This window comes from Pleurodeles waltl, chromosome 9 (genome assembly GCF_031143425.1).
Source record: "Pleurodeles waltl isolate 20211129_DDA chromosome 9, aPleWal1.hap1.20221129, whole genome shotgun sequence".
NCBI classification, from domain to species: domain Eukaryota; kingdom Metazoa; phylum Chordata; class Amphibia; order Caudata; family Salamandridae; genus Pleurodeles; species Pleurodeles waltl.
Window position 1 is genome coordinate 775,603,008 of NC_090448.1, and position 12,747 is coordinate 775,615,754.

A 12,747-nucleotide genomic window follows, 5' to 3' on the forward strand; every position below is an offset into this window, starting at 1 on the left:
GAAATAGTCACAAAAAACTGATCTCAGTGCGCTAGGGTGACGGCTTTATGTCCACCTTGACCTCACTTCTGACATAGACCACGTCGATACACAGTCAAGCAGAGGGACTACTCAAGATTTTCTGAATTCAGTCTTACCCCTGGGGAATATTCTAAGTTGAAGAGTTTGCAGTTAGATAGAATCTCTACCAGACAAAGTGTTACCAAAGGTAAGTCACTTGTTATTTTAAACTAAAATAAATGAATAGCTAAAGTTATATATGGTAATAACATCTTACTTTATGTTAAAAACCCCAAACCTTCACTGTAAAAACAAAGGCTAAAGTGAGGTTATAATTAGGTATGCAAATAATCTTTCGTTACCTTAAAAAAATCTGAAATTCACTGAAAAAAGGTTAAAGTGACATCGTAGGTGACAATTTCAGTTAACATTTGATCTAAAGTACCCACTGAAATTCACCAGTTATAGTTAACTCAAATAACTATAACTTGTGCTCTCACCATACACTGCCTATGACCTCACATACTACAAACGCTGTGGTGTTCTTTAACATCATTAATAACATCAGAAATGATAACTTGTATGTACATCATTAATGACGTCACTGTGCATGGCAAGGGTGGAAGTTATAGTTACTTGAGTTAACTTTAAGTGGTGAATTTTTAGTGGCTTATTTAATTTAAAATGTTATGTTTTAACTGACATTTTTACCTAACTAGAATGTCACTTTAACCTTTGTATTTTTAGTGAAAATATATATACTATTAAAACAAAATTCAATTCAGTGAAACTGATGATGTACCAGAAGCAAAAACTATGTCTTGGTGAATAAGGGATAAATAGTTAAGAAAGCCATGAGAAAAGCTTTATCCCTGAAGGAGGTGATATGGCTATTGAATCAAGCGCATAAGAGATCTTACTAATCTGAGTGTCTTATAATGAAACCCTGCAAGATTTGTTAGCACACAAAATAGCTTGGTACTACCCTGATGAGCACTGAAGGATGGCACTTTTCTTGGACTGAGTGGAGTTGCACAGCATAAGCACTTCAATGAACTCTGATTGGACCATTGATCCCTCTGAGATGAAATGGTGAGAAAGCAATAGTACTTTAAATCCCTATAGCTGTTTAATTCTCACTAAGCAAGATTCAAGACTAGACCGTGTCCAGTGCTTCAATAACGTTATTAGCAAGCGACTATGTTTAGAATTTTGTTTTACTGTGGTATGCATCCCTTAGATCACACTGCACCGTCTCTACAGAATAATAACCACAACTGTGACACGGGTTTCCCTGAAGTTGCTAATGAAAAAATTAAGCTGCAGTCATTGCACATGTATGGGGAGGATTGGAAAGAAAACACGGCAGTGGCAATGACAGCCCACTAGTAAGCGTTTGTCACTATTTGATGGATAAGCACTACTACGAGCTATCCATAAAATCTGTACGAGATATACGGTACATAACATGGCAACGTGCAAGGGAGAATATGCTAAGCAGGTTATAAAAAAAATTGTGATCATTAAATTCATTAAGATGACTTCTGTGATCAGAGTAGCAGTGAACAGTAAACAGAATTAACTGACAGCATATGATGTACTTTCCAGTGCACAGGGCTTCCAGAATTGAACTACATATTTGATCAAGGATGCCACTGCACTCAGTCTAACAATTAAATAAAATATGTCATTAGGGGTGAACTGAGTTCAATTGTGCCACATACAGAAATATCTTCCATAGAGGCAGCTGACATACTATTTGATAAACACTTAACTAGAGAAAACAAAAAGAAAATAAGTTGAAAGCCATCGAGCACCTCAGAATAATACAATGTAAAAACTGAAACTTTGAGATAATGCATAACCATGAAATTTGTAGCTGGTGGTAATAACATCAGTCCAGGATTCAAAAGAAACAACTGAAATAAATGAGTTCATTCAAGATTCTAGCAGCATCCACAAATCACTGAGAAATATATCAAAACAACATATCAATACAAGAGTAAATTGTGGTCCTCTTCCAACATTTAAGGAAGCAAACAAAAACAAGAACAAGGTAAAAAAAAATATAGAATGAGGCAGATAAGTATTTAAGTATATGAGGAAGAAACAATAAAAAAACATTTTGAGACATAAGACCGATTGGGCATGTAAACATGTATACACCTTTAAGAAATGTTTTGTATGAGAGAAGACTATAGAGAAAAGGAGCAACAAGAGGGTGCTTCAAAAGAGAAGTTCATCTGTGAAAGTACAGACAACCATCCGGTGGCAGTTGGTTAATTTTTAATAAGAAATAAAGCTTGTTCATATGACCCGGTGCTGCCACCCCTGTTGAGGGGGTGACAGAATGGGAAGAATTGGAAAAGGTCACCAGCGAGACAAGGAAGGAATTCCAACGAGAAACAGGATGACACCACTTCACAGACTAAGGGGCACATTTATGAAAAGAGGTGCATCAAGTCATGACGCGCCACTTTTCCTGCACCACCCCTAACACCACCATGTGTATGCTGTATGTATGATACAGCGCACCATGGCGCACGTTAGGGAACTAGCGTCAAAAACGTTGATGCTAATTTGGCACTTTGCAGGATTAGCACCAAACATTTTGACGCTAATCCTGCAAAGTGAAAGGAGGCCCATTGAAAACAATGGAAGCCTCATTTTAATGGCTGCCATAGGCAGGTGTTACAAATGACGCAAAAAAAGGTGCAGTGGAATCTCATAGATTTCACTGTGCCATTTTTCTGGGCCTCCTAATGCTGGAACGTCCCCCTTGCATACAATATGCCTAACGCAGGCATAATGTGGCGCAAGGGTCTACAAGGGGGCGCATTGCATGCATTACGCCACTTTGTAAATATGGCGCTGCATTTTTGCCAACCTAATGCCACATTAGCATGAAAAAATGATGCTAGGGCCGCGTAAGTGGCTTCTTAAACCTGACCATAAGTACATCATTGCAAAGGTGAACAGAAATAGAATCATTAAAAAAACAGAAAAATACAGTTATTAACACTGCAAGAAGACCTCTGAGCAACATAGAATGGTTGCTCCCTGGAAAGCCTTAACATTTTGCTCTCGTACCAGCTTCAGCTGTGCGAGTACCCAAATTGATTTGTATCAATGGATAAATAAGATTAAATTATGTAAGTCCTTCAAGATCAACCCACTGCAGAGAGACAACATCTCACATTTAGCAGTTTGAAAGATCTGAGGCATCTGGAGAAAAAAGGTGTGGTGGAGATTCAACAAACACAAAAGAGACACTAGAAATTATGTCAGACAAGAAACGGGTTGGATGTAGGATTACATCCCACTTTATTTGAGGGTAGGGCTATAAAAGTCTACCGTGAACTGGCAGTGTAGGATATTAGATTACTTAGAGATTGGAAAGAGAAAGACTAAATATTATATATGATCAAAGAATTGTCTGTTTGCTATTCCATTTCTTACATATGGTGCAGCTCTTCTTTGTTCATCAGCTCGCTCTGACCATGTTCCAGTTTCCTATTTGGTTTTCGCTGAGATGGAGATCGCGTTATACCTACTTTCCTTGTTGTATGACTGTAAAGTTGGCTTTATCAGTCAATAAAAAAGACTAGCCCTCTAAAGTAGTCAAGCCATCTAAAGTATGCAAGAGGGCAAGAGTTTGGTTAATAAGCCTTCAGACACTGGTAATTGCTATAGTCAGTGAATAAACAGTGGAAAATAATACGTTATTTAGACATCACAATGGAAAAGAACGGACATCAAGATGAGTAGAGCATGTCCATCAGAAGTCTACAAGAAGGTAAGAGTGATGCCATTAAGCCCTAAGCCAATGTGCTTATGATGAACAAAACTAAAAATGTAGGCTGTGATGACGCAGCTAATACATTATGTTATGATAAATTAGAGACAAATCTAATTGGTAACCTAAAAGCAGAATATTTCAGTGTGCTGAGCAGCTAGATAGAAAAGAACTATCAGCTGAGGAGGAAATGAGTTACTTAAAGAATGTGCCTTACTTCCTTTATACTTTTTACAGTTGCAATGTGGTAGGTTCTACATAAAAGACACCACTCTTTTGTGCCAAAATTACAGGATTTGCTTTTGTTACTACGCTGCAGTTTTATTTAACCCACAGTGTACTAGTTAGATTAGTTAGAGGCCACATTTTGGACACAAAGGAATGGAACAGCAGTGAACACATTGTTGCTACCTTTGTCATTCACAAGCTGGTGGTAGTGTGTAGGGAACATGTGGTCATCTGGGTGAGACTTGATTCATGGTTTATTCTTAATATGGGGTGTGAAAGATGAACTGGCAGAAGAGTTCATTAAGAAATAAAAGACAAGCAATCAATTAGAATAAGTATCAAATAAATGTTTTGTTTAATAAGTTATTATTTTCACAATAGCACAAGCCCACAAACAGTAAACATGTCCAGTTTCTCACCTGTGTGGCCCTTCTACCTACATATCTCTTTTGCCACAGCCAATTCTTGCAAGCCAGTGCCCCACGACTCAGACGCAGGGTTCACACTCTGCATCCAGTGGATTACATTGTTTGAGGCCCTCATTTACAAGACCCTAGTGGCACACTGCGCCACTGGACCTTAATATATTTTTACGCTCCCTTTGGTACATTGTGCCAGCCCATATTTACAAGGCCACACAAAGCCACTTTGGATTCCATGGGTGTTGCTTGGGGTGTTCCCACACAACACCCATGGAACCGGAAGATATCTGACGCATTCCCAGATTTACAAGTCTGGGAATGCGTCAAGAATCCAATGCCACCTCAGGGGTGGCGTAGGGATGATCAATAAAGATATTTCTCATTTTTTCCTCTTTCTATGTGTGGTGAAACTAGTTCCATCTAATTTATACTTCATGCAACAGCCAGAGCGTGATCGATATATTTTGCAAGTAGGGTAATAAAGACCATGGGGGTCATTACGACCCTGGCGGTCAGAGACCGCCAGGGGTAATATGGCGTCCGTACCGCCAACAGGCTGTCAGTACGGAGACCCGTATTACGACCGCGGCGGTAGCGCCGCGGTCGCACCGCCGGGGCCGGCGGTTTCCCGCCGTTTTAGCCCCGGCGGTGATAATCCGCCAGGGCAGCCCTGGGGATTATGACCCCCCTACCGCCAGGAAGAGGCTGGCGGTAAGGGGTGTCCTGCCCCGGGCAGCTTTTCACTGTCTGCAGAGCAGACAGTGAAAAGCGCAACGGGTGCCACTGCACCCGTCGCACGGCCGCAACACCGCCGGCTCCATTAGGAGCCGGCTCCTATGTTGCGGCCTCATCCCCTCTGGGCCGGCGGGCGTAAACATGGTTTGCGCCTGCCAGCCCAGCGTGGATGTTGTAATGGGGTCTGCGGGAGTGCGGCCGCATTGGCGGCCGCACGGCGGTTACCGCTACCGCCGCCCGCCAAGCTTGTAATGACCCCCCATGTGTATACAGAATCAAACATTGCTAGAACTTTCTTTATGTATTTTAACACAGCTTTCCATTCAGCATCACCAAGCTGATTTGCATAGTCCAGATCCCATGTGAATCTAATCTGACTTGGCTCAATGTGGCGCCAACCACAGAGCACTCATACAATGGAGGATAACTGTTAGCCACCACTACAAACTACAGCTCGGAGAATATACCATCTTCCATCAGTCAGACCAGGAATCCAGTTCAGGACGGACGTGCAGCCCTAGTCATCCTGTAATGGAAAAGGAGCTGCAAAAGTGCATGTGGCATTGTTTCACAGTATTCTCAAAGTATCAGAAGTGATCCCTGTGATCCCCCTGGATACACAGTGTCCTTCAGTTAAACCACATCTCATGGCAGTATGAAGAGAGAACAAAAACGTCTAGGTCTGTATAAATCGGCGTCAGGAGCAAATAGCAAGATTTTCCACATTAATGTGACTGCCCCTGGAAATCAGCTTGACAATCAGGGCTCACCTCAACACATCTCTGTAAATATTATGTGAATGCAATAGGCCCATGGCAGCCCTTTAAAAAGCTGGACTCCCCATTTTGGATTTCGTTCAGCCATCCCACCAGTAGCTGTATTTGTGATGTTAGGTAGTAACATTCAATCTTCCCTGCTGCTAGGGCAGTTTAAAATTTCACATTTTGACTCTAGGGCATTTTTATGTCTAGATGAAAGAGGTTAATTCTCGTCTAATTTATCAAAAATTATTTTTTGATGGCAGATCAAAATCTCATTGAAAAGTGTGAAGGCACTTAGTAATGGTCACTATTATAGTCAATGCAAATCCTACCCATCATTTATAAAGCTTGGAGCTGAAAGGAAGCGACTCAAGGATCCTGTCAATGACCCTGCCCACATTTAACTAAACTTAACATAAATGTCTCTGCAATCAGTCATCCTCACACTTGGGTATTTCAGTTCAGTCAGAGATTAGCTCACTTTCACCCTCTGGTATTTCAGTTCAGTCATAGATAGCATTAGAGATCATTTCAGAATGACCGCAATGTAAAATAATCACATATTCTGCACCATTTAACATCTATCACAATTAAAGACTTAACATATCCAGAAACTGACCATTTTCTGCAGAACCACAATGGGAATCCTGCAGGGTTTATTTGATCATGTTTTGCAGCCAAGCTAGGATTGCAATAGAGAGCTGAAGCAAAGCCATATGGCAAAACAGTATATGATTGATCTAGAGGGTTTGAGTCTGAAGGCCTGGCGCAAGGACCACACCGCTGACAACATGACCGCCCTCAAGAACGCTACCCGCGAACACCACCACCTGATCCGCGCTGCCAAAAGGAACTTTTTTACCAACAGACTGGACAAAAACAGCCACAACAGCAGAGAACTTTTTAGCATCGTCAAGGAGTTCTCCAACCCCAACGCCAACGCTGTCACGCCCTCACAAGATCTGTGCAACTCCCTCGCCATCTTCTTCCATCGCAAGATCAGCGACCTCCACGACAGCTTCGGACACCAGACCCAACCAAGCATCACCGAACCCACACCTCCGACCATCACTCTCAACGACTGGACCCACATCAACACCGAAGAAACCAAAACCACCATGAACTCGATCCACTCCGGCGCTCCATCGGACCCCTGCCCTCACTTCATCTTCAATAAAGCCGACGACATCATCGCCCCGCACCTCCAGGCCGTCATCAACTCCTCTTTTTCTTCTGCTACCTTCCCCGAATGCTGGAAACACGCCGAAGTCAACGCACTACTAAAGAAACCTACGGCTGACCCGAGCGACCTGAAAAACTTCCGCCCCATCTCGCTCCTCCCCTTCCCGCCAAGGTAATAAAGAAGGCCGTCAACAAACAGCTGACCACCTTCCTGGAAGACAACAACCTGCTCGACCCTTCACAAACCGGATTCCGAACCAACCACAGCACTGAAACCGCCCTCATCTCAGTCACAGACGACATCAGAACCCTGATGGACAACGGTGAAACAGTCGCCCTCATCCTCCTCGACCTCTCGGCTGCCTTCGACACCGTCTGTCACCGCACCCTAATCACCCGCCTCCGCTCCACCGGGATCCAAGACCAGGCCCTGGACTGGATCACCTCCTTCCTCGCAACCAATCCCAAAGAGTCTACCTCCCTCCGTTTCGCTCAGACCCCACCGAGATCATCTGCGGCGTACCTCAAGGCTCATCACTCAGCCCGACACTCTTCAATGTCTACATGAGCCCCCTCGCCGACATCGTACGCAAGCACGACATCATCATCACCTCCTACGCCGACGACACCCAACTTATACTCTCCCTCACCAAGGACCCCGCCAGCGCCAAGACCAACCTACAAGAGGGCATGAAGGACGTCGCAGATTGGATGAGGCTCAGCCGCCTAAAGCTGAACTCTGACAAAACGAAAGTCCTCATCCTCGGCAACACCCCGTCCGCTTGGGACGACTCCTGGTGGCCCACAGCCCTCGGCACCGCACCGACCCCCGCAAACCACGCCCGCAACCTCGGCTTCATCTTGGACCCTCTTCTCACCATGACCAAGCAAGTCAACGCCGTGTCCTCCGCCTGCTTCCTCACCCTCCGCATGCTCCGCAAGATCTTCCGCTGGATCCCCGCCGACACTAGAAAAACCGTGACCCACGCCCTCGTCACGAGCCGCCTGGACTACGGCAACACCCTCTATGCTGGGACCACCGCCAAGCTCCAAAAACGCCTGCAACGTATTCAAAACGCCTCGGCCTGCCTCATCCTCGACGTACCCCGCAACAGCCACATCTCCGCACACCTGAGACACCTGCATTGTCCCAGTCAGCAAAAGGATCACCTTCCGACTTCTCACCCACGCACACAAAGCCCTCCACAACAAGGGACCGGATTACCTCAACCGTCGCCTCAGCTTCTACGCCCCCACCCGTCTCCTCCGTTCCTCGGGCCTCGCGCTCGCTGCCGTCCCTCGCATCCGCCGCTCCACGGCGGGTGGGAGGTCCTTCTCCTTCCTGGCAGCCAAGACCTGGAACTCCCTCCCCACCAGCCTCAGGACCACCCAGGACCACTCCGCATTCCGGAGACTCCTAAAAACCTGGCTCTTCGGCAGCAGTAACCCCCCCCCCCTTTTTTCCCCTAGCGCCTTGAGACCCGCACGGGTGAGTAGCGCGCTTTATAAATATTAATGATTTGATTTGATTTGATTTGAGTATAAAGTGCACAATGTAAATGCAGAGCTGCTGGTTCTTATGGGCAGAAAGAGGGATAGTAATGGGAAAACTAAATACATACGTATGCATATCCTGGTGAAACTAACAGGAGTACCATGAATTATATAGAAACAGGCCTATATCTTAGAGGAGGTACCTAACCAAAATGATGGTGAAATATAGATGAGCCCATTGTAGTGAGATCATCATGAATTGCTATTCATAAGGAGTATAGGAACGTGTAATTCTCAAAAGGGTCTGGAAAGGAAAGTAAAAATAAATGTCAAAGCACAAGGTACACAGGTAATAGCTGTATATGAAATGCTAAATAAATACAACCATAATAATATGCAGCCATTCTTCATCAAACTAGGAAGAGATGCTTTATATTAAAGAAATTACAGTCACTGAAAGTAATGATGGACTGGAAAAGAAATCTATGTCATAGTTCATGACTGCCATGGGCAGAGAACAGGCTGTGCAGAATATCCACCAGCCCGCAAATGCCCTCATTCCTGTTATTGCAGAACTAGGGATGTAGGACAGGAAGAAACAGGGTTACGGTACGCTGAGAAAGCAAAGTTGTTCATGCTTCTCGGGTACCTCAAGAGAGCACATTAGTTCCTGTAAAACAAGGAATTAATTAATACCACAATGAGGATGTGCCTGCACACCTCCTAACCGACGTTTGACAACGCATGGCCCGGCCCCATCCTAGCAGCTAGCACACTTTCGATCTTGTACGATGCGTGGAGATTCATCCAGTATCGACTGCAAGCTATTAGCTAGCAGCCCGTGTGTTCACTGGCTAGTGAAGGTCAGCGGCGCTAGAAGTAAATAAAGAACTGATGAGACTGTAATGAATCCAACTTCGTTTTAATAGGATAACAGGATTTAGCTTAGCCTTTGGCTTGCAGACTCGTGCCCCCGTCACCTAGTGACTTTTAACCTACTTAGCTTGCTCTGTCTTAGCACATTTAATTATTTATTTCTGCTGAGATGGCTGCCTTGTTTAGAGTTAGGCCATTTGTTATGGGTTACATTATCAGTGTCACCGCGCTAAGGCGTCAAGATCTAGCACCAAAGACAAACAAACAGTAGGCCTTCACACGTAGGGATTTTCCCTCTCTATACTTTTAAGGGATAATTGTCGTCCCAAGCATGTCTGTTATCTATTGTTTGCGAACACACCTACGTCAGGGGTCCTTGAAGATCTGTATAAATATATCGCACTTTAGACAGATAATCAGAGGGATTCCGACCAGAGGGCATCGCCACCATCGCTGATATCGATGCTGCAAGTCGTCTTGACGCTGACCCAGTCTTCATGTCCCTACGGAGTCTGAGATAGAGACCTCATTCCAAGGTAACGAGGGTTGGGGGCTCTTTCATGCACATGGCATTGGCAGTTTAGGTTTAACAAACCCAGCTCTCCTTTAGGTAGGATGTTAGGTCTTAGGCACTAGGATATTTACGGTATATTACATTCCGTATGTCTTTTTCATGCATTGCAAGATGGTGGGGGTCTTTGTAATAATGACTCTCGTCTTCACAATTCTGTTGCTTGCATTATTCATTATCCTAATCATTGCAGCCCATGTAACTTATCGCAAATTGCAGTTATGTTGAATAAAAACTATTGAAACCTTACTTCATCTTTGTCATTGCCTGCGTTTGTATGAGACATGATACATCTGTGAGAAATGGGTAATCTCCGTTTAACCACGACACTCCCTGAAATGTCTTACTCTCGAGTCCATGCATAAAGGCTGCCACAAATCACCTTTTATTATTGTGTTTCTGGTGAGGTGCTGCTATTGAGCCGGTAAGGTTGGGACAGCAGTTGCGACTTGTTGTAGGAGAGACGTAGTCGCCTACAAACAAAAGTACTGTCATCCTTTAACCAGCAGTCTTGCCTACAGCAAGAGTCCAAACTATGACATGGCGACACCAACAATGGTGTTTAGGCACTAATTTACAGATACCCCGACTATCACTGTCTCACAGACAACAGGTACCCTAAGTATCATTATACAGAGACGTCCGTGGTCTTTGGGAACATCCTTCTCAGCTGAAAAGGTAACACCTGATTACGCTGTAGGTTGTTCGAGCTCGAACTCATAAAAGGACTTTATTCCCCATATTTTGGTGTTCCGTTTTTCTAAAAGAATATGGCTAACGCCATAGACATTCCTGCAAATGCTAGACAAGCACTAACACAACATTTATTAATGCATAGCCTTACAGACGAGGGCGGGTATGTTACTCTTATTATAGAAGCTAATGAAGCATACCAAACAGAAACATTTTACTGCTGGGTCACCTTTCCTGAGGTGGACCAAACAACGCATACTTTCCACACATATGAAATTGCGAACGTACCTCAGCGGTACTGAGCATACCAGTATTGTGAAATATCGCTCACATACCAAGAGCATCAGAACTGGTTTGAAGGCGCCCTACCACATGTACTACAAAGAGTGAGGTTAGGTCCCTTAAGTAACGACAGGCCTACATGGCCTATGTTTGCCACGTATACACCTCACCCAGGCATACCGAATATGCCACTAGCAGATCTGCGAGATTTATATAATGAATTAGTGACGTTATATAGACGTTTAGTTCAGTTCGTAATGTGAACATTGAACACAACACCAGCACGTCCAGCACCGCCAGCACCTGGTGGTTATCAATTGGCTACTGGGATTAATCTGCAAACAGTACATACTATTATGGGTAAGGTACCCACGGAACGGGAAAAAATACCGTTCTGGATTGCTCAGAAAACTAATCAGCTGGAAGCTGTGTTTCCCCATACGGGACCACAGGAATGACATTGACTTCTCACAATGTGCTTGCCTTTTGGGATGGTTCCCTCGCCACATGGGGTACAGTCTTCGCTGCTATATACACTACCACACATGGTACCCCGACACTTGCCAATTTACCGGAAGTGTTAAACCAAATACAAAATGAGCGTAACTTTGATGCCATATCCTCAATAAAACTGAGTAACATTAAAGGGGAAGCGGTAGCACTGGCAATTCGCCAGCGTCTCCAGGAAACTCCAAACCAGGAACAAGAGAGACAGCTACCGAAAATTATCTCCGATACCTATACTAGTATAGGACGGGATAGTTTGGGAGCCAAACCAAAGAAGTTGGAATTGCAAGGTACCGCCCATAAGGAGGGTACGAAGCAGGCACAAGCGGGCACAAAGAAACGCTGGGACAAACAAAAAGACTTTAAAGAAAGAAGGAATAAGAGAGCAGATTCTCCACACCGGAGAACTCTGAAAGGAGATATAATCTTAGAAATAGGGAGAATATTAAAACTCCAGACAGATATACTGATTCACGTCCCTCTCGTTCCTTTCAGGACGCAACGGATAGACGTAGCGGGGGAGGGGGCTGTCAAGATCGACGTCCTGAATACGTGAAAGAAAAGAAAGGCTCTCCTCAGTCTAACATTAAAAATTAAGAAAAGACTCCTCAGCATAAGCCACAGTTTAAAAAGAAGAAGGTGGCAGCACTGACAGCTAAGAATGCCAGTATACTTGAGAACACTGTTGAGGAACAAGACGTGGTCAGTGGCCCTGTTAGACAGCGCAGCAGAGGTCACGACATGTCGCCAGAATCTGAAAGATCATCTGGATGCGACAGCAACTAGCGATTTCATCGCAGTTGAAACAGCGGATGGCCGCGTACTCCACCCCCTGATAGGGTTTACAATGTAAAAATTCAGATTGAGGGAGACGTGGAGCGCGTTATTAGTGTGATATTTTGGGATGAACTTACTGGCCGAAAGAGACTGGCCACCTGAACACATCCGCAAGCTCCCGCATGGGGAAGATGTCATTTTGCCTTCTTTCTCCGATCTTGTTCCGGAAGCACACAAAGAAGCCTATGCTTCTGAATGTGCTTTAGCGCAAGCACCTGCGTTATACTGTAATCATGAAGGTTGGGACAAGGAGTCGCCTTGTCATGTTATCCCCATTAGGTCAACACCGCAACCGCAGCCACAATATCCTGTTAAACATGAAGCGAAAGCTCCGGTGAAGGAAATACTCGCCCAACTTGAGTA